We start from the raw sequence: 23,733 nt of genomic DNA, 5'->3' as shown, positions 1-23,733 counted from the left end.
GCACACTAACAAGTATGACTATCCCCTTCTGAGGCCCTATAGAAACTCTGACATCTGCACCACACATGTGTGCCATCCATAAAAACTGCTGCACAACCTGCAGAGTGAAAGGTGAAATAGGGCTTTCTGATTTGGGGCCAGTGAGACACTGAAGCACAGATCTTTATCTTCAAGTGCCTGGCTATATGCATGACTGCAAATGACTTGTAGCTTGCTCGTAATAGCCCACTATGTCATGTCAGAGTTTGCCCCATCTTCTCTGCTGAAAGACTTCAGCAATAACCATTCAGAAAACCAACAGCAGCTTCCTAGTTTTTCTCTGCGTCGTCCACACCGACGCTGGTACTTCTGTCACATTTGTTAACAGCAAAAGGACAATAGGCAAACCTTAGCTCTGCTTTATGTGTGCAGAATAAAGATATGCACTGTAATGAGTTGCACACTACTGATTGCCGCTAGGCCTTATGTCAACATCAGGGAGATATCCAAATAAAAAAATTTGGCAGATGATACTTGCAATTAATTCAGAGCAAATTTTCACGCAGTGCCACTGACCACAGATGATAAGAACATACATGTGAGTTCTTTGATAAGAGTCCCTGTTGGGAAATTAATTTCAGCAGAGAACATTTGGTTCTTCCAGAGCTGCGGTGTAATTAAAGGTTAAAAAGGATTTTCCATACCAGGCATGGAAATTGCTTCTTTTCAAATGCATCACTGTAAATCTAACAGAGGCTGAGCCCAGTGGACCTCGGCCTCTAACACCATTAATGTTTAACTGAGGCAGAGCAGGACGCTGCAGCACAATTCAACGAGCTTCAACCCAGAAGGCAAAAGGAAGTGGGAGTTTTCTCTTTTTCAGCCCATCAAACAGCTCAGGTCAGCTGATCAATTTTAGTGAGCAACCAAGAGGAATGAAAAAGAAATAAGTTGCGCTTCTCATCTCCCTCTCGCATATTGTGGGCTCCATTTCTTATGTTCAGCCTCTTAGCAGCATTGTGGAAGTAATATTAGGATAAAACAAACTTAACGGATGTTAAAACAGGGGGGGGGGGGGGGGGGGGGGGGCTAAGAAAATAAAATACTGCTTTGAGTATGAGGGGGAGGGAGCAGCGTAGCCTAATAACACAATATAATTTTCTGAAAAGATGAAATTACCACCAAATCTGCACAGTTTTATATTCAAGCTCCAGCCAAGTGCTGCTCAACACATTAGATGAAGCTACACATTTTTAAATAAATAAATAAATAATCTGCTGTGATAAAATCTTACTATGGTATGGCAACTAATCTAAATGAACACTGTTTTGCTGATATCTCTTGACACAGATACTTTTTTTTCCATTTACAGGTGTGCTTTTATAAACTAATTCTTTAGTCATGGCTTTTTAAATATATTGTAGAGAAAGTTGGAGCTGCATTTCTTTAACACTGCGTCATTATGATGTACCCCATTTAAGACTTCCTTTTTTTAATAAGTGGGTGTGTATACATATAAACAAGTTTTTTCTTGCTTTAACATATATAAAGTGGTCTCCCCTCAGCCTGCCAACTCAGAGAAGGAGGAAAGCAACCAAATTCTGCAGTGTCTGTACAGCCGCTAACTCTGGCCGGAACAACAACAACAACTAACTCCGCCGGCCGGAGCTTCCGCCATTTTTTCGTAGCGGTGTATCGCATCAGGCAGCCAATCAGCACAGAGCCTCATTATCATAGCCCCGCCCACTCAGAATCCCACATAGATAGAGGTTAGAGAATGGGAAGATAAAGACATGGCTAAGAGGCTGAATTTCTAATTTATTTAGCAAAAACAATCAAAAGCTTGTTTTTAAACACATTCAAGGCCTGTTTAAAATAGGTATTAGATGCCATAATAATAGGTCCTTTTTAAGTTTCAGTTATACGAATAAAAGTGAATTTAGGTACTTAGTAATCAAAGTACTTGAGTATTTAAAAAGACTTGTTAAAAAGCTGCTTCTGAAGCTGTAAATGCAGCGAACTGTTGCCCAGTCAGTTAGTGCCACTTTAAATTCTGTAAAAAAAAAAAAAAAAAAAAAGATATATAAATGTATCCTTTAAATATCACCATGGTGAGATAAAACGGGCACCCCGCGTCTCTGTAACTGCAAAGTTTCATCTTTGTCCAAAAAGATTTTACAGCTACGACTTAAATTACTTAATTGTGGGAGTCCCGCCATCGCTCTACCCAACCAAACACGTTTGAAGACACCAAAGAAACGGTAGTTACATACTCTTCCTCTCCCCCTTTTGTGTTCAAGTAGTTCAATCCCTGCAGACACTTTAAGGAAAAGAAACAGCACTGATAACTCAAAGTGCCAGCATGCCCCATCCACAGATATTAGCCTCAATGGCCTGGATAAGATACCATGCTAAAACCCCTGCTGTGCGTGTGTGAATTTATGTGTGAGTGTGTGTTAAGTGTGCCTGTGTCAGCCTGAGATTCTATGCTCCTTTAACCACGGGCTGACCCCCCGTTGTGCTTTGCATCAAGAATACCTCACCGTGGACTTCCGGTGTAGCGACTAATGGACTAGGACGTGTTTTTTTGAGCTCCTGCAACAACCTTTAAAAATATCTATTTTTGGTACAGCTTTTTCATCTTCCTTCGGTTTATTTTTCCCGACCTTCATTATTCTACTTTGGCCCCGTATTTTTGCCGACCAAAATGCCTCCAAAACTCAAACCATCCGCACCACCCCCGCGGCCCTCTCCGCACGCAGCATCCCCGCCTCGTGGTGACCCCCCGTCCAGCCTGGCCGAGGCCGCCGGGGCCGCTCCTTCACACGACTTTAAGGCCGAGCTGCTCGCATCACTCCGCGTTGAGATGGCGGCCGTTTTTAAATCGGAGCTTCAGGCTGCTTTAAATGAAAACCTGTCGAGCATCAAGACTGAGCTGCAAGCGGTGAAGTCGGAATTATCAAAAAGCATTACAAACATCCAGTCTGATGTGCGCGCTCTGAAGAACACCGTGGTTGAAATGGAAACATCTCTTTCATCCTGCACCGATGACATCACAACCTTACAGGCTAAAGTGGAGCATCTGTCAGCTGAACTGATGAGGCTGGATGGTAAATGCGAGGATCTGGAGGCGAGATCCCGGCGCAATAACATACGGATCGTGGGAATTCCTGAAGATTTTTCCACCTCTTCTGCTGTTACGGATATTCCCTCTCTGCTCAAGGAGGCTTTCAGCCTGGAGAAGGAGCCTCTCCTGGACCGGGCGCACCGCACCCTCCAGCCGAAGCCGAAGCCCGGAGAGCGCCCTCGTCCCATCATCGCCCGTCTGCACTATCATACAGACTGTGTGGATATATTGCGCCGAGCCAGGGCTCAGCAACGGATTACGTGTGGAGAGTTGACTTTTTCTGTCTTTCCCGACCACACCCAGAAGACGGCCCGTGCCCGAGCCGCCTTTAATGACGTCCGCCGCCGGCTCCGCGAGATCCCGGGGATCCGCTACGGTCTGCTGTACCCCGCCCGCCTCCGCATCACCCACAACGGCGCAGAAAGGGAGTTCAGGTCGGCAGAGGAGGCCAGCGCTTTCATCACGTCGCTCAAAGTCTAGTTGAACTTTTTTCAGTTCATCAGTGTCGGTTTTTTTTTTTTTTTTTCTCTCCCATATATACACGGTATGTGGTTTTCAGTTTAACTTGGTCGTGATTGGTTGTACCTCTCTGTTAATGTTGCTGGGCTTGCAGGAGCTCAACACGAAGCTTGTTAGTTATTATCTTGTTAGTTATGCTTAAAGCCGTAAGTGTTCTTTTCAGGGATCTGACTCCTTCTGGAGTTTGCACTGGGTTCTCCATCGTTTGGGGATGGGGTCGTTGTAAGTGCAATTGGGGGGTGGGGGGTGGGGGGTTCAGTAGGTTAAGTTTGTTGTTTTCAATTTTCCCCCTTTTTTTTTTTATTATTTATTTATTTTTTATTTTTTTTTTTCTCCCCCTTTTTTTTTTTTTTTTTTTTTTTTCTTCTTCTTTCCTCTTTCTTTCTTTCTTTCTTTCCTCCCTCCATCCCTTTCTTTCCTTTCCTTCCTTGGGGATCCGCATTCGGTACATCTCTATCTTTAGGAATTTAACATATGGCCACTAATACTGGTACTTCTGTGAGGTTGTTGAGCTGGAATATTAAAGGCATGGGGAGTCCAATTAAGAGATCGAGAATATTTGCTCACCTGAGACGTCTTAAAGCTGACTTAGTGTTCCTTCAGGAAACCCACATGCGCACCAAAGACCAGGTCAGACTTAAATGTCCCTGGGTTTCTGAGGTGTTTCACTCTGATTTCAACTCTAAGGCCAGGGGGGTTGCTATATTAATTGGTAAGTCAATGCAGTTTTCAGCATCTAAGGTGATTTCAGACAAAAACGGCAGATACTTAATTGTGGCGGGTACGCTATTTCATATTCCCATATTATTAGTTAATATATATGCCCCCAATTTTGACAACCCACACTTTATGAACAAGCTTTTTGAATGTCTCCCCTCATTGAACGACAGTCTTCTTATAATTGGCGGGGATATGAACTGCGTAATTGACCCCAAACTAGACCGCTCCAGCCCACGAAATCTGACTCCTTCTTCAATGTCGAGGTCTCTTTCAGATTTTGTGTCCAAGAACGGTTGCACCGATCCTTGGAGATTTTATAACCCTTGTACCAAAAAATATTCCTTCTTTTCTCAGATGCATCAATCTTTCTCTCGGATTGATTATTATTTTATTGATGCTAAACTAATTCCCAAAGTACTGTCTGTTGATTATCATCCTATTGTGATCTCCGACCACGCTCCTCTTTCTTTGGATATTCAGTTCTCTTCACAGCCACGCTACTCAACATCTTGGAGGTTCAATACATTACTTCTCTCAGATGATAAGTTCACCAATTTTATTACAACTAAAATTGATGATTACATCTCTATAAATCAAAATGATATGGAACCAATTTCATCTTCACTGCTGTGGGAATCATTAAAAGCATATTTGCGGGGACAAATTATCTCCTTCTCTGCTCACTTGAATAAGTCCCGGAAAGCCAAATTACAAGAACTCTCTATTAAGATCACAAAATTGGACCAACAACTTGCTACTTGCCCCTCTCCCAGTTTTCTTAAACAACGTGTCGATTTACAGACTGAATTTGATCTCCTTACCACTAATGACGCAGAGCGACTTCTCTTACGATCACGCTCCGTATATTATGAACATGGAGACAAGGCAAGTCGGCTCATGGCTCATCAGCTACGTCGCCAGGCAGCCTCACGTATGATCCTTCAGATAAAAGATTCATCAGGCTCATTGCATCAGGATCCCACCGCCATTAATTCTGTCTTTCACTCATTTTATTCCTCTCTATATACGTCTGAATCTCCATCTGGCTCCACTGAATTGAATTCATTCTTAGATAGCCTCAACTTTCCTGTTATAGGCTCCGATGCTGCTAAAAATCTTGACTCGCCATTAACGGTAGAAGAAATTAATCTCGCTGTGAGAAGTATGCAAAATAACAAAGCTCCTGGCCCTGATGGATTTCCAGTGGAATTTTTTAAGAAATTTCAGGATAAATTGTCCCCTTTATTGCATGCTGTTTATAAGGAATCACTGGAACATGGCACTCTCCCTCCCACTTTAAGGCAAGCCTCCATAAGTCTCCTCTTAAAAAAAGATAAGGATCCAACTCTCTGCGGCTCATACAGACCTCTTTCGTTAATAAATGTAGATGCTAAGATCCTTGCTAAAGCTTTGGCTTATCGCTTGGAGAACATTGTGCCAACTATTGTCTCAAATGAACAGACAGGATTTGTTAAGGGGCGACAGTTATTCTTTAATGTGCGGACACTTTTAAATATTATTCACTCTAAAACTATCACCACAACACCTGAAGTCGTAATCTCAGTCGATGCTGAAAAGGCATTTGATAGGATTGAATGGGACTATTTATTTACTGTACTGAAGAAGTTTGGGCTGGGGAATGGGTTCATTTCTTTGATTCGTCTCCTTTACACGTCTCCACAAGCAAGCGTTTCCACTAATGGCATTCAGTCCAATTTTTTTACTCTAGCCCGTGGCACCAGACAGGGGTGTCCCCTCTCTCCCCTATTATTCGCACTAGCTATTGAGCCCCTGTCAATCTTTCTGAGGTCCTCCCCCACTTTTACTGGGATCTCCCGATTGGGAACAGAATATAAGCTGTCACTTTACGCTGATGACTTACTGTTATATGTCTCGGATCCTGTCCTCTCCATTCCTTCAATTTTATCTGCTTTCCAGAGATTCGGGTCTTTCTCAGGCTATAAAGTGAACGTATCTAAAAGTGAATGCTATCCCATTAATGACTCAGCAACACAGCTCGTACAGTCAGATATCCCTTTTAAGATTAGTCCTTCCGGCTTTAGGTATCTTGGGATCAACGTAACCAGAACGTTAAGCTCTCTTTTTTCTGCTAATCTCTCACCTTTAATGTCTACAATTAAATCTGACCTCCATAGATGGAAAAGCTTACCTCTTTCATTAATTGGAAGAATTAACGCAGTTAAAATGAATATTTTGCCCAAATTTCTATTTCTGTTCCATTGTCTTCCACTTTTCTTACCAAAACACTTTTTTAAAATAATTGATCAAACTATTTCTGACTTCTTATGGTGTGGGAAGGCTCCTAGAATCCGCAAATCCACACTTCAGAGATGTAAATTCAATGGCGGACTGGCACTTCCCAATTTCCAACTGTATTATTGGGCAGCACATATTCAAAAAATTTCATTTTGGTTCAAATCGGTGAATATGCCATGGTGTAAATTGGAGGCACAGTCATGCATTTCATCCTCTTTACCTGCTCTACTTACCTCATCTATTCCATCCAACCTCTCTGTCTTTACAAATAATCAAGTGGTTCACTCCACACTTAAAATTTGGTATCAATTTAGGAAACACTTCAAATTTAAGTCAGCATCTACTTTAGCTCCATTACTGAACAATCATTTATTTCGACCTCCGCTTACAGATTCAACCTTTCTCATATGGCATAATAAGGGCCTGAAAAGTTTTGGAGATCTTTACAAGGATGGTATCTTTCGCAGCTTTGCAGATCTCTCAGGTGAATTTAATCTCCCGCCTTCTCATCTCTTTCGATACTTTCAGATTAGACACTGCGCTAAAGCTTTGTTTCCAGTTTTTCCATCCTCTCCGCCGACTCTACAGTGGGAGGTGCTTTTAAACCATGATCCACTTCAAAAATCACTGATCTCTAAGGTTTACGATGACCTTCTGTCTTTCGATCTCTCTCCAGTTATTAAAGTTAGGGCTGCCTGGGAAGATGAACTGGATCTAAATTTGGAGGATGACTGGTGGGACGCTGCTCTTAAAAAAATTTACACAAGTTCATCCTGCGCTCGTCTTACACTTATACAGTTTAAAGTACTGTTTAGAGTCCACTTTTCTAAAGCTCGACTCTCACAGATCTATCCCAGTGTCACTGACGAATGCGACAAATGTCATGCCTCGTCCTGCAATTTAACCCATATGTTTTACTCTTGCCCACTACTTTCTCGCTTTTGGTCGAATTATTTTGACACCATGTCAAAAATACTCTCGGTGAATATAAAAGTCTCCCCCCATGTTGCCATATTCGGGCTCCCAGAGGACCATGGCCGGTTTACTTCAAACCAAAAAGACATTTTGGCTTTTACTTCCTTACTGGCAAGACGCCACCTTCTTCTCCACTGGAAGTCGACTAAGGCTCCTTCTAGTACCCAGTGGCTCAACGACACCATGCTTTTTCTGAAGCTGGAAAAGATTAAATATTCACTGAAGGGTAGTTGCAACAAATTTTATAATAAGTGGCTTCCCTTTCTTACATTCTTCCACTCTCTCCAGTCCCTGCCTCCTGATTGACGGATCCCCCCCCTCCCTCTCTTCTCTCATTCCTTTCTTTCTTCCTCCTTTTTATTTATCTTTTTATTTACTTTTTTTTTTTTTTTTCCCCTTTTTATTCATCTATTTTTTTAATTCATACTGTTTAGCTTAAATACTTAAATATTACTTGTATATAAGAATATAATAATTTTCGTGTATTTGTCATTGTTTTGTGTGGATTTTTTGTTCTGTTCTTAATTCCAAAAAAAAAAAAAAAGGAGGTAGACTGTATAACTTTTTTTTGTTTATTCCTGTTCAACTGTGCCTTACCCCCTAATAAAAATATCCAAACAAAAGAATACCTCACCGTTTATGTGACAAGCATACAACTGGGTGCGCACAAGAACAGGGGCTGCGTGCAGCGTTTATGATGGTGTATTTATGTTCCACCTCTGCCATCCTCTAGTAATAGCATGTGAATGAATGAACCCCCCCCCCCCCCCCCCCCCCCCACACTCCACCACCCCACTTTTTAAAATAAATTATGAAGCCTGCTGCCTCTATGGTGCTCATTGGAGCCTAGGGGTTGTCTCCGGAATGACAGCGTGGCATTGCTTGTAAAAAAGCTCGACCTTGCACCCCACTTGCTCTTCCCGCACACCTGATTGTGCTCAGCAGCGAAGACATTATCACTGGCGGCCAGGTTAGAGGTTATGTTATTACTGGCATTTCTCTTCTGCTTAGAACATAGCTTCATGCTGGACTACCCTCATCATTTTCCATCTAGGAAGCTACATACTCTACCCCCCCGCAGCCAGATAAACGCCTCTGTAAAGACTTTAGTTTCCAACTTTGTCAGCAGACGACGGATCTTTCATCGTTTAACAATGGTGGGAAGTGGTGGCCTATCCTCAACAGGGCTCAAAGCCTCCGTTTTTAAAAAGAGTATTTAATTCCTCACACTTTAAGGCCACGTCTGCTGCCTTCACGCATGCGGAAGAATGTGAGACTAAATATGACAGGCCACAAGGCATAAGTAAGAAAAATAATAAAAAACTAAATCATAAATTTCATGCTTTTATCCCCACGATGCAGGTTCGCCCATCACTTATAGAGGCACATTGTGGATACGCACCACATGTGATCATAAATTACAGAATTTACTTACAGAGCAAAATTGAGAATAATATACTTACTTTTATTGCATTTTATCAAATACCCCGTCACTGAAAACTCTGGATTCTGGTTCCAGTCATGCCTCCAGATGACAAGATTCATAACTAATGTCTGAAAAGTCTTCGTGATGCAAGATGAAAACTTTTTAAATATCACAGGGAACAATTTGAAAATGTCCTTGTGTGGATGATGATGAGGCCTCCAATTTGGCCTGCCACAATAATTATTTACTTCCAACACTTGTTCTGTTTTGCTGGGATTACTATAGTACAACTACAGTGTAACATGAGAAGTTCAGGTAGCATCTAGGATTTTATTTCAAGAGAAAAGCAGCTAGGTAGGTAGGAAGGCAATATCCATGTTCAAAAGTCGCTCAAGAGAGCATTTAATTCAAAAATGTAGTCAAGAAAGCTCTTAATGTTCTTTTGCACTTCATATTCTGTGTTGCCATTTGTTCAGCTTAATACTCATATTTTCATGATCATGTGTACAGTCATTTTTTTTATCTTTTTTTTTATTATTTATTTATTTATTTTTTATTATTTTATTTTTCATTCATGTTCTACATGCAATTTTTATTTTTATGATTTTATATCCTCATAAGGATTTTGTTAAATGTTATTAGGTGGGGGCTCCTCATAAGCCTACTGGCTTGCTCGCTCCTCCCTGCACAGTTTCTTTTAACTGAACTTACTTGTGTAATGTTCTTTTTTTATGTTATGTGCTAAATAAACTAAACTAAACTAAACTGAAGGCAAAACTAATTCAAGTGAATTACCAACTCTGATCAGCTCCTTGAAGGATCAATCGACACTCAAGCTCCACTCACTTGCCACATTTGAGCATCCTGCAGTATCTGCAAGTGTCTCCGAGTTATTGTTATGAACAAAGGTGAAGAAAACCATTTCGCTGTGTGGCTATAGTATGCAGCTCTGACCCAACTGATCCAGAGCTCTCTCCCTTACAGGTACATCTCTGAATAATGAAGCAATGAAAAGTTAATGCTCGGCTTAAAGTCGGCGCTGGTCCTGAATGATAAACAGCACACACACACCGGAACTTCATGTGCAGTTAAAACAAGGTGACCACCAGGATTTACTAGCAAGTAAGAGTTACTGAAAAGACCTCTCTGTATTTGACCAGCTGGGATGTGAGTTTCCCCGCTCATTAGCTGCCGCAGGAGGGTCTCATCCACCCTTTCATTTACCTCAAGTAATCAGCTTTCTTGCACAACAGTGCAGCAGGTACCCCGGCCAGATGATGGTACCTTTGCCTGAGCAGCTCCGCGGGCCGCCGGGGGGCCCGTTTTCCTCCTTGCAGAAGCTTGTCATCTATCATTACTTGATCTGGCCTTCATAGTGATTCTGGCAGACAGCTCCGGCCCACTGTCTGGGGGCCCAACATAAACAGCAAACAAGGGTGATGATGACGACGACGACGACAACTACTTCCCCGGGTATGTGGTTTAAGAAAAAAGAACTGTGACGTTTCAGTTTAAAATAAAGCAGAAGACTCAATGCTCTGGGCTTCGTCACTTTCCTGAAAAATGTGGGTTTCCTTCCTCCCTTTTCCATGTCTGCTGTCATGAGGATTTAAAGCACATTCAAACCAATAATACCTCGAGTGGATTCATGAACTCAGGATCCCTGAGTTCATGAAGTTAAATGAGAAGTGTGAAACTTGAGAGAAAACTAATGGCAGCCTAAACTTTTATAATGCATGTACGTCTCGGATCCCAGCCATACAACGGTTCTGATAAAACAACATCAAAACCAGTTGAAAGAAAGTCTCCACTCCAAGCGTATTAGCCTCCATTAACACACAACCACAAAGACATTCAGAGACACTTGATTACAGTGTAGCTGGGTTAAATGCAGTGCATCAAGAAGTGCTCCTTAAATACCCACCTTTATAGTGTGTGTACACAGTGTTCAGTGAAAATGACAGAGATGACACAAAAATCACCACAAAAGAGCTGTGAATCATCAACCTCAAGTCGTCACGACACAATACATATGACCAAACAGTGGAGACAGATCGTTATGACACATGGGACGTATGATTAATGACAGATTGTGACATCTTTACTTCAGGTACAGTGGAAAAAAACAACTAGATTGCCATGTTTAAATATCAGTTGTACAGGCCTGACATGTGTTAATACTTTACATTTGGCCATGTTACTTCGAGACAGCCTCTTCTGGGAAGTGTAAACAGTGTTCATGATGCACTTGAAAGTGTATGAGTGAAAAGACTAAAATACTTCAGAGTGGAAATGGGAACCTTGGATGCACCAAACGCAATTTCTGACGAAAAAAAAAATAATTCTCAGCCATCCAACAAGTATTTCTGTCGGAGCACACAGGCATCCTGATGACTGAGGTCGAATATTACACTCAAGTGGCCCTCAGCTGGTATACTACTTAAACCAACCAAGTGGTAAATGCAATTGGTAAACAGATCCGGATTTACAAATTGTGTCATTTCAAAAGCATACAGCACCGCAATAAATGACACCGCCTACTGTTGTACTGCATAACACAAGCTGTGGGTGTGAGCCATTTAAATTTTATGCAGGACTACAGTTAATTTACCAAAGTTGAGCACAGCATGGACCGGCACAGCTTCAGACCACATAGACCACAGTTAGCAGCCTTCTGCAGCACACAAACTAAACACCCCAGCGAGGGCCGAACCCCATCAAAGAGCACACATAATGAGTCCTGTTCATCTGCGGTGCACTGACCCAGGATGAGCACATACACGTATTCATGGACACACGTGTAGAGAGACACACACAAAGCCCAACCCCCCCAATGCCTGTGGCGCCCACGCCTGGTCACCTCGCTCAGGGATCAAAGGCAGTGCGTCGTTCTAATCAGTCCTCGCAGTGGGCATCCCCATTAATTCAATTCTATCTCATCAGCAGTGAGCAGACCACCAGAGGGGTCTGTGCATTCCTGGGGTTCTGCCGTCCAGGAGTAATACTATCTCTTAATGACCAGATTCAAACTCATAATTGCTCGGAGACGGTCTTGGTTTTGTTTGTTGCAATTGCAAAAATGTTGAAGGAAAAAAGAAAAAAGAAAAAAAACAGCTCATTTTCGGGACACGGCGGGAAAGTAAAGCAGAATTAATGGAAACATATCTCAGAGGATTCAAGGGGATCACGCCACCCACCCGACTAAACCAGGCCAACACTTGTACAGTTCTGCATAAACAAACAGGGTTGGACTTACTAAAACTAAATCAGATATATTCTTATAACCAGATTTTTTTAATTTTTTTTTTAAACATTGAAAAAAAACCCAACCTATTCTGAGTGTGATATTAAATGGCCAACCTTTCACAGTGCAGTTATTTTGCATCACACTGCTTGTCTTGTCTCAGGATACTTTTTGGAAATGACATAATGAGCTTTTCCTTATCTTACCGTACCTTTGTTCTCTAGTGGACGGGGATGCTCATCACAGACAGATTGGATCTTTTAAGTACTGCCGTCTACACCTGCAGAAACAATAATTGGTGAATGTGGGGGGGCTGTGAAACAGAAAATTAAAACGTCTGAAAATGCAGCCATAATATTCTTGCATGTGCCATCTGTTAAAGTTGGAAAACAAAAAAAACAAAGTATGAACGATGTGCATCAAGTGCTTTATGATTGTAATCTTTGGTCAGGGGAACAGATGAGCGACTAGATGCCAAACCTATGAATAACTCCCCAATTGTCCTGAGAGGACATCAGAGGTCAGCGACATCATTTGGCAGTGGAGATAGGCCAAACTAAAAGCATATGGTTGGTAAGCTCTGGAGGGACTGGCAGCCAATAAATGCTTTGGTATAAATTAAATAAAATGGAGACATTTATACACCAAGCTGAGGGCTATGCTCCTCTAAGATGACAGCAAAGAGGACGGTTTGCGTGCAAACAAACCACTTGAAAAGGCCTCATTGAAACATAACAATGCTTGTGTTGGTAAAGCACTGATCATGTGACTCCTCCGCTGTTGGCAGTCATCCTATTCTTTGTTTGAGAGTCAGAGCTTCTGTCTGGAAACTGGATTTTATGTGTGTGTTTGTGTCAAAGTGATAAAAAAAAAGAAAGAATTTTAAACCATGGCAATGGCATCATTATAGACATCTGCCGCTGAAGTTGTGGTGGGCTCCAACAATGAGAGAGCTCGAGTCCTATGTCTGGACTTGAGAAGCACAGACAGAGATCCACAGGACATCCCAGTGAGGTATGTGCACCTCAGAGCCACCACCATAAACCAAACAGCACAGCAGCCACGCTGGACTTTTACTGCTTCTGGAGGAAAACCTCTTGCTCTACCCTCCAAAGGATTGCTGCCTTTTCTCTCCACCTTAACGACCGTCTCTTCCTCCCTCACACATGGAGCTGTTAAGTCTCTGGCACTTTCGTACACACTCCAGCAAAATAGGGAGCGAAACAGGCCAACAATTTCTTCAGGATTACTTTATGAAGATAAGTAATTTTTCCAAGACGGGATCAGCCAAAATTTCTCCTTTTAAAACACGAAGAAAAATGGACGCGGACACATTTATTTCGGGGGGTGGAGATTTCCATTGTGATGATTGTGCAAGAATGGAAATGGTTACCTCGCCAAATGTTCCTCAGGAGGATGATAAAAGACAGTAGCTCTCTTGGTGTAAAACCAATTTCTTCCAACATCAGTTTACAGAGCTAAAATGCGTCTGCTGCTCCTGCACAGCATCTAAAATAAAGTTCTGACATCTGGTTGTTTATTTAACAGAATTACAATAATCCTGAGTGAAATCTCATTAAAAGTTCAAGCATGATCAGCTGCATATAAATTAGAGATGTTTCTCAGAACCAGTTTGAGCATCTACCTGAATGAATCACATTCAGCTGCCACCTTTCATTCCTCTCATGCCAAGGGCATTACGTTTCTAACAACCTTTTAAAATATAAATGCTCAATAAGCCAACTGTTTCATGTAGCAAAGACTCCGAGTCAAAATAATGTTTGACACCAAACCTGGAGTTTCTTTTATCCTCCCTCTCTTCAGAATATCAAGGTAAAGCCTGCAGAGAAATTGTTGGTCATGAAATTAGAGATGTTTTCAATTAACTCTACAGAAAGAAACATTAACCAGCTCATCGCCTTCTCCCTATAGATTCATATTTGTCTCTGCTTTCACTAAGTATTTGTTCTGTAATGAACATCTGTAATGAAATACAAGCGCTCTGTCCAAGGCACTAATGAATGGCATTTGCAATTCTTCAAGTGTTAAATAAAAAACAAACAACATTAATCTCCTTTTTTATTATTTACAAAACAGGTTTAAAAATGCAAAATTTTATTTTCAGGAGTTTTGGCAGCAATTTTAACGTTTTTATTTTCAGGGGGTTTTACTTCGCACAAGAAGGTGCTCCCTCCTTACTTTTAAGATGCGGAGAGAAAGTTCTGTCATGCCAATTATTGTAAAATTGTCAAAATGAAGCCCAGCTACAAATCATCTATGTAATTATCAATTGATTGAAGCAGCTATCTAACTGTGAAAAACACTTGGAGGCATAATGCATCAATTTTAATGGCATTTCTTAATCAGAACGCTCAGCAATCAGCAGAGACCAATTAGGGCCTGAGAGATAGAGACCCGCCATTAATAATCAAACTTGGCTGCCATCACACTGGCTCCAGTCTTGAAAGGTTGTTAGAGATATTTTCAAGTCAACCATCCACTTAAACAGCGAAGAAAGAGTCAAACCTGAGAATTCTGCCCAGTGTGTGTCAGCAACGCTGTCAAATTATCACTGACCTGCAAGACTGCAAGTTGAACATTTGTCACATAAAAATCAAAGGGCTTCTTTTTCAAGTGCAAATGAATGTATGCCTGAAGAAGAGGAACTGATAAACTCATCTCATAAATGCTGAGAGCAAGAAATGTCTACTCCGTAAAAAATCCAAAATCATGCCAAGGCCCAGAGGCACAGAGAAGAGATATCTTTACAATGCCACCTTCAGCTGCCACCTTATTAACATTATGGTCAGTTTTACTGCGGAGGAAGTCTCTCTGTCTTTGAATACAAAGAGAAGCCAAGCTGCAAGACATCAAAAATGTACACACTGCACAGAAACCAGACGCTTTGGCCTTTATGTGTTTCCAAGTAGGAGTTTACTTCTCTCTGGTTTTAACTGCTCTTTTCCTTGGCTGCTGATACGAGCGGCCCAACTTTTAAGTCTACTATAATGAACTATATGGATGCAAAGACAGGTTAATCATCCAGGGTCACATCTGAGCGGAGGCAGCTGTGTAACAAATGCGCCTGCAGATGCCATCTCTTAACCTCCAAACAAATAAATATTCCAGTTTTGATAGTTTTATACGGCATCATCTTCCACTGTGCATTGAACGCAACAGCTGGACAACACCCATGCAGACAGCTCAAGTACATTTTACAAATCCAGGCAAGTAAAGACGGGCCATTCTCATAGTTATTTGTCACCCAGCGATTCCTAAAAATTCATTTATAATAGTGTTTATTGTGCTGCAGGATATTATACGGAGAAAATTTCCTGCCAGCTTGAATCAATCAACGCTAGAGTGCATGAAGACAATATTTTATAATCTGTTGTAGTTCAAGAATACATCCAAGCTAAAGCAAACATGTTGTAAACAGGGCGCCATTATAGATGCACATCACACCTCCTGCAAACACATGATTTATACATCCTCTCAACTCAAAAGCCACATCTCAAACTTGCAATGTTGGAGTATGCAAATCAGACATGGCTGCAAGCCACTGTTGTATACTTCCATTAATTGTTTAAATTTGCATATTCAGTCTTTACAGGAGATAAACAAACGAGTTTCCCAGATGCACAACAAGAACAGTTCAACAAAAAGAGGGTTAGCTGGTTAGTAACAAAGTGTAGAGGACGCAACAATATTTGGAAAGCCGGCTTACTATCAAATATTCCCAAAATATATTTTGATATATATATTTTTTTTAAATTAAAAAGTCACTGCTGTACATAGAGTTTGTTGCCGTTATGCGATGGCCCGATGGCAAACATTGAAACACAGTGCTCACATGGTTTCATTGTATTCTCCCATGATTCTCAGAGACAGGCTGAGGAAAATGAGTCTTCGGTGATGAGGGACATTTGTTTTCCTCTTGAAGTTAGTCTGCCATTTCTAAAATAAAAGGAACCTGGTATGAGTCCAACTTTCAAACTCAAACCCCAAAAAGATAAAGCTTCTTTTACATTTTTTTTTTTTTTAACTCGCCACCCATTAAATCATTTCAATTATTGCCTCTTTTACAGCGATTCTCATGTAGGCTCCTATCATCTGAATTTGTTTAAACTCAGACATTCCTGGAACAGGTTTTATATTACAGAAGATGTGGATCTCAGAGTAGCGGTTAGATAGTAAAGTTATTAAAATGACTACGGTTGGGGAAAGAGACGCAGGGGGAGTTGTGGCTGCCAAGTAGCCGCACAGCAGAAATGTTCCTGTGGCCACGGCATAATGGGGTCCGCACAAACAGAACAAAAAAAAACAAAAAAACAGCAGTGTAGCTGGTAATAATGGGCTACAAGATGAAAAAGATTTTTCTATTTTCACCTCCCTCTCTACCCCCCCATGCACCCACCCCCTCATATGGGGCTAACAGGCTTAACCTGCCCCCCGTGGAGCCTCTCAACACAGCAGCCTCCCAGAGCGCAGGAGCCACCAGATGTACCCTCACAGGTCCGAGTCCAAATCTGCAGCTTCTGTTCTCCAACATATCAAGTCAATTCAGATGGCTTTAGAGTAACCAGATTCACATAATACATGTTTTTATATATATATATATATATATATATATATATATATATATATATATATATATATATATAAAAATATAAATAAATGTCCATCCTTTCCATTTGAGCTCCAGCTGAATTGGGAGTATTATCCACACGTATGACTGGAAGCTTCATGAGTCGCAGCCTTTTGTCAGGCGGGTTGTTTCAGCGACGAAGGTAGAAACACCTTCGACATGGACTCACGACAAACCGAACATCTGAACACATTCTGATGACTGAAAAAAAGGATTCACAAAGAATGTGTAGGCAGGTTGGTTTTGTCTTTGTTTTTAAATCATCTTTTTTTTTTTCCAATTAATACAAAAAAGGAAAAATTGTGCTTCAATAAATTATATCATTGAATAAATCTGACAAAAAAAAAATCTAAATTTAAATGCATTTATACATCAACAAACTATAAAATCCAATAAAAAAAAAAAGCATTCAGTTTTAGAAAAAAATAAATCTTTTACATGACAGAACCTTACAGCAAAAGTGATCTGAAATCCCCTTGGATGTGAAGGGTTCACAGTTAAGTGCATTTTGAGACCATATGGGTCTCAACGGTGAAAAAAACAAGCTTTTTAGAAATGTGATACCAACATCCGTCGCCCTTCAGTGACTGTGTTCAAGAGGGCAGCTGAAGAGACTGATTTTCATAGTTCACTGATTTCTTAAGAGCCTGCGGAGCGCGGCATTTGCTCATGGCCTTTTGCCCCATGTCTTAGTAAGTATATTATGTCTTGTAATTGCCATTGATGCAAAATATTCTGCAGCATTTTCGAGCAAAGATTTCATTTCCACTGAATCCAATAAGGAATAAAAGCATAAAAGGCTGCTGCTGCATCTTCTGGTGACTGGTTTACTTTCAACAAAGAAGATGCTAAACTCATAACCCACGTTCATTTGTACTGTCGCAAGAGAAGGCCACCACACCTGTCACCTCAGCTGGAGAGCCCCATCCATTAACCTTCATAGCAATTCTTCAGCTTGTGACCAGAGAAACAGATCCTGCCTAACACTGCAGCTGCAAGTTATTTACAGGTGCTGCTTTGAGGGGGAAAAAATAAAAAAATAAATGACCAAAAAAATAGAGATATACAGAATGTCCTTATAAGAGAAGAAAATTTGACCTCAACTTCTCTTTTCACTGAACACTTTCAGCCAGTGGACTCTGGCTGAATGACAATATAGATCAAAAAATTTAGTTCAAATTCAAATCTTTTTACTCAAAAGTTTTTACTATTGATATAGTCCTATTTGATTTATCCTGATCAGATGAAGTATTGTTTTTTTACTTATTTGAAGAGTTAAATATTGTAAATGTTTATTTTTTTCTGCAGTTTTTGCATTTTGTTTCAAATATTCAATTTGAAAACATTAACCAACAATTGCAAAACACTGCGCCCTTTGATGTTGGAAGTTTCTTTCAGAATCAGGTTGGAAATAAAAGAAATAAAACATTTTAAAGAGGGTCGTTGCATCTCTAGTGATGATAAGACAGATGTCGAGAAAATGTTGAGTCTCAATTCTTATTTCTTCAGAAAAGCTCAGACATGGCCAAAGCATCCTGAATCCTCTACTCATCACCAAGTGACTAAATATTATTAAATAAGTGAAACAGAAGGTGTTTTGGTGCAGATTCAGAATAAACTGTTTGCCGGCTCCAGGTAGCTGTGACTTCCGACAGATGCAGATGGATCCGAGTTTGGTCCCACTGCCATTTAAACTGCATCTCTTCACTCCAGCACGACCTCCTGAGCCTGCAACGTTCCACCTTGAAGAGCACCCGGCCCTCAGCTACCCAGCAGCACCCCTCGCGTGCCCAGGAGAATTTAATGCAATTTCTAAGTAAATTCAAATAACTGTTCAGCTGAAACAAAAACAAATGAGCGAAAGAACAATCGGGAACAAGGAGCGGTTAATGTTGAATCAATGGGAGCATATACCCAAAAAATAACCGTGTGTACCGTGCCCAGGATTTTAAAACACAGGATGGAGCTGCCCTCACAGCAGTGTTTTATCTTTTTGAAGCGGTTTAAAAGACAGACACATTGAGGTTTTACACAGATTTGTGCGCTACAGTGAGATAACCAGCTGCTGGCAGCATATTTATAATTATCATCCAAACATTAGAGAGTAAAAAAAAAATCTTTGAGACCCAAAGTCTACATAAAAATAACACCTGCAAAAATGCATGGCACTAATACAACCATTACATAGTTGTAGTTATCAAAAACCAGAATTAAATACACACACACACAGAACTACATTTTTCACTAAACCGTTGAATACTTGCATCTGCTTCTAAAAACAGGAAGTCAGACGATTTGTATTGCGTGAAACTGTTCTGTGTGTTAGCTGTCATGCTAAATATAAATATAGATCAATTAAAATAAAGTACGTTTAACTGTTATGGAGGTAATAAAAACTGATGTTTTAGGAATGTTTAACATACCAAGGTTTTGCACGAGACTGTTGCAGGTGTGTTCAGGATAACTAACACGTTCCAACACTTTTATGAAGTAAGAGGGAGCGGGTGGTGGTAATTACACTGGACTCTGTTGAGTCAAAAGAAGTAACTGAGCCCCGTCCAACCCTTTACTGTTCACGGACTTTTCAGTTTTCACCCTGACATCAATCTCAGTTAATTGTAATAACAGAAAATATGTGATTGGGCTTGAATATTAAACTAAAGGCAAGGGATATTTCTGCATCAGCAGAGCACTGCCCAAGACGCCGGAGGTAAAACAGGACCAGTCTGATTGAAAAAAAAAAAACAAAAAAAAAAAAAACACATGTTACGTGTTTTCTTACAAGACTCAGCCGTCTAACAGTTATGAAACATGCTTCTGATGCTCCAGTTGGTAAAATAAACATCACGTGCAACGAAAAATGGTGCCAGTTAAAGAGACACTTACTGTTTTCATATCTGACAAAAGGGGAGAACAATAATTATCTTTGATTATGGCAAAGTTGCACTGAACAAAAGCAAATACGTAGTCAATAAAACCCATCTAAAATAACAAAAAGGTAATTCTGATACTCTAATCAGGATTTTCTTTTACAAATTTAACACTGATGTCAAAACTTGATAAAATCAATAACAAGCGAATCAAAGCAGTTTTCACAGAAGATACAAAAAGGTGAAAAAACTACGTAACCTATTGGAGTTGTGCCACTATGGACAACTAGAAGAGCTTTAATACACTTTTTTTAAATCGCCAGATTGAAAATCGACCATCAATGCTGTTTTGATGATAATGAAGGAGAATACTAACAAATATAATGTCCTAGGGAGAAATCGACCCAAACCTTGCCTTTCTCTATATAAAAAACTGACAACCTCCCATTTCTGTAGGGATGAAAAAGAAAAAAGTTTTCAATTAAATTTTTTATTCCATATAGGCTGTGCAAATCCATGCATATTCCCTCCTTAATTCACACAAAATGTTCCAACAAAAACTATACAGCTAGGATCTCACACTACGTTCAGTTGGAGGGTGAGACCCAAAAGTGTTAAAATTGTATTATGAATTCATGTGTGATTTTCATTATTGAAAAGAGTGCATCTATAGAACAAACGTGGCTAATAAAAAAAACAAAACAAAAAAAACATTTAAAATATTATTAAATTAAAAAAAATAAAAAAGGGGGGGGGGGGGGGGTTCCACGGAAGGAGAAAACCCAGGTCCTTTCTGACCAAAAGCACACGCAGCCAGAAAACAGCTCTTTATTTTGACTTTGACCGGGGGGCATGTCGTTCAGGACTGATCCTGTAATATACACTGCTCCAAACGAACCAGGACAACTACCAGCTACTTTTTTACTTCAATGTTTCACTTGGATTAGCTGTTACAGAGAGAAGCATTACATCTAAAAAATAAAGAAATAAAATAAAAAATGTTGTTTTTATTCTCTGCTGCAATACCTTAAAAAGTAGCAGGTCGTTTAATGTTTATCTATTTACACAAAAATAAAAACAGAGCTGGGCTTTCTGTGGCCAGGTTTGTTGGGAAGCCGAACGCAGCTTCTCTTTCCTCGACTCCTTTTTTAATACAATCACAGCGTCACGCAAGCACAAATACTTCACTGCGGTCCCTGTCCTACTTTTTATTTTACATAAAACAAAAAAAAAACAATATGAAAACATATTTTTACTATGCCATGTTCTGCCGGTAAACCTCAGATCCACCACCATCCACCTAAATGTTGCTCGGGACCGAGCACAATCACGGTGGCAGCGGAACAATGCACCCTGCTAAACCACAAAAACTGCTCTGGAGCGCCTCGGGGAATGACACATCACAAGAAGCCCACATCCAAATCAGATCGAGCACCCGTGGGATGCACTGGAATGAGCCAGATCCACAGAGACCCCAATCTGCAACCCACACAACGTCCAAATGCTGCGCAGGAGCATCCCTGTCCTAGATGCCGGAGAACATCCTAACAGGTTTCAACTGTTCTGGCTGCACCTTGGACACCAAAAACAATATACGCCAGCCGGTTTTATTACTGCAAATGCGGTCAAGACAGACACCCCTTACGTTGCAGAATCACTCTGCTTCTGGGGTACAGGGGCAAAAAAAAAATGTTTAAATGAAAAACAGCCTTGAGCTACGTGACTGTAATTTGCTGACCATAATGACGAGAGCAGTTTTTCACCTGTCCTTTACTAATAGGATAAATGCCTGTGGGTAATTTCTAAATGAATTCCTCAGGCCAAAGCAGTTCCCCAGGCTGACCTAAACCACATTTGATGGAGAAGGATTATCCCTGATTGAATTTATTGCAGAGAAGCTTGTGACAAACTGAAAAGACCACAATACATCCACAGAGGTAAGGCACACGGCTCTGTAGCTTGACACGCGCACTACAGAGGGAGTTAAGACCTCTGATTTGTGTGTTGACACTTCTCTACATTAGAGCCGTGTGATGATCCTCCTACGTTGAGTGGTTTGTCTAAATATGCAGAGGCAGTCACCGCTCATATGCAGCACAAGAGGTGAGAAGACCCCTGCTAAATGGCTCAGGCTCTGAGGCAAATGCATTGTCTTACTCCGCCGAGTGCAGAGCTCACCGTCTGCTCGGAGAGGACTAGGACTAAAGCCCTTAATCCCTACCTTGATTTGCCTGCTAGCCTGCTAGGTTTTCAAATGTCATCAGCAGGGAAGTGTGTTCTGCTCCTGCCCCACATGCTCAGCCCATTACAGTAATACAACAACAACGGCGGCGGCGGGGCACATCCATTCAGGAAGAGAAACACAGCCCTGTCATCTATTTATATAAATATATATAAACCCATGCCCATGGCGGCGCTCGTAAACACGCACCAGTGCCAAGACCAGCGAGGACTGTTGGATATGCAAGTTCAGAATAAAATCATGCTAAATATGGACTGAGGATAATGCGATAATTCTTCGACACGTATCAACTTCAAGACTACCTTCTCCCTGCCAGGAAAGCAGACACGTTGCTTGTGACAGTCAGCAGCAGCACATCCTTTAAAATCAATAGATACAAAGTTAGTTTTCAACTCTGTGAGGGCAGATAACGGCAGAATGTTTTTAACCTGTGCTCATTGCCATGGCAGAGCAACTCAGAACACACGGGACCGCTGATGAGTAATGCTTTGCTGTCCAGTGGATAAGTGTTGCCTGGTGCAAACTAGCGGCTTTACACATCTGGAGGATACAATAATAGGATTTTAAAAACAAATGCCAACATGCACAAAGACATCTTCCCTGTGCAGTCTGTGCCCTTGTGCTTTTAGTCGAGTTATTTTGAGTAAAGTATGGAACCACATTTTCAAGGATGCAGATTAAAAATAAGCCCACATGACATTACCAGTGGCTTTATTTGGACCAGTGATTTTAGGAACCATTTGAGGTGCTGTCATTCAATTAAATCATTGTCAGTTGTGACAGTGCCATAAAATGCCACACGACTCCGGTTCCATGAGATTTTTATGATCATAATCGGGAAACACGCTCTTAATATGCATTATATCTATCTGTATTTCACTCTTTACCCAAGCCATAGTCCTAACAGTCTCTAAAACGTGAAGTTCTATCTTCTTCTCTCCTGCAGGAGCGCTTGCGCACAACATGAACGAAGCACACACAGCAATTGGTAGGCTATGGATCCTGAGCTCAGGGCTGGCAGCGAAACTGATGTTCCTCCCCCTCATTCATTCGTGGTAGGACAGGTACTCGAGCCCGAAACTCCTCTCCCAACACAAAGCATGTCAGAAACGACGCGTGTACGCAGCGAGCGCTTTTACCTCCCCAGCCGCACGCTCCTCCTCTTCCTCGGCGTTCGTCCTTGTTTCCGCTCCGGCGCTGCTTATATTATTACGGATGAAGGCTGTGTTTATCCCGCAGAGACTGCAGTCGCATTGTACAGCAAGGGGAGCCGCGCTGTGCAGGGGTGGCAGCTGATCGCCGGTCAGCCGGGGGCTCTGCGCGGCGCAACGGGACTGGGCAGACGCGTCTACTCTCCGTGCTCACTGCGCGGCGGCGGATTCGGAGATGCGAGGCTGCGGTTTGGAGGGGGGACTGGCACACCGTGTGGCCACTTTACTCCCGGTTACTGCTCCTCCCCCTTTCACGTTGCTCGGCCTGACACCGGCCATACAGCGCCCCCCATCCGCCACTGTACGCAAGTGCGCAGCGTTTGCGCACGGAGCGCGTCTCCAGGGGCCGCGGGGATGAATGAATGAATGAAAGAATGAAGTTTATTCAGTCATTGCAACACAAAACAACACAAAAAAAAACATTGTACACAGCATTAACATTTCATACAAAACCAAAAAAAATGTGTTGAACAATAACTGAAAAGGCATAGGCTG

The 23,733-nt window shown here is 41.3% G+C and overlaps 1 protein-coding gene across 4 annotated transcripts in view; it reads right to left on the bottom strand.

Moving 5' to 3' along the window:
* Positions 1–23,413, bottom strand: part of LOC133418516 (kelch-like protein 29) — a 274,919-nt gene extending 251,506 nt beyond the window's left edge. For 3 of the 4 annotated variants that reach the window (XR_009770453.1, XM_061707244.1, XM_061707246.1), the window contains exons 1-2: positions 23,167–23,413; positions 12,479–12,547 (exon numbers count right to left, since the gene is read on the bottom strand). The gene's annotated coding sequence lies outside the window, so the exon portion shown is untranslated. The remainder of the gene's footprint in view (positions 1–12,478; positions 12,548–23,166) is intronic. The other variant, XM_061707245.1, reaches the window with a different exon arrangement.
* Between the last annotated feature and the right edge of the window lie 320 nt (positions 23,414–23,733).

The sequence above is a fragment of the Cololabis saira genome, chromosome 18, assembly GCF_033807715.1.
Source record: "Cololabis saira isolate AMF1-May2022 chromosome 18, fColSai1.1, whole genome shotgun sequence".
Classification (NCBI taxonomy): Eukaryota; Metazoa; Chordata; class Actinopteri; order Beloniformes; family Belonidae; genus Cololabis; species Cololabis saira.
The sequence above is the reverse complement of the archived record's forward strand: the minus strand, read 5'-3'. Positions and strand labels throughout refer to the sequence as shown.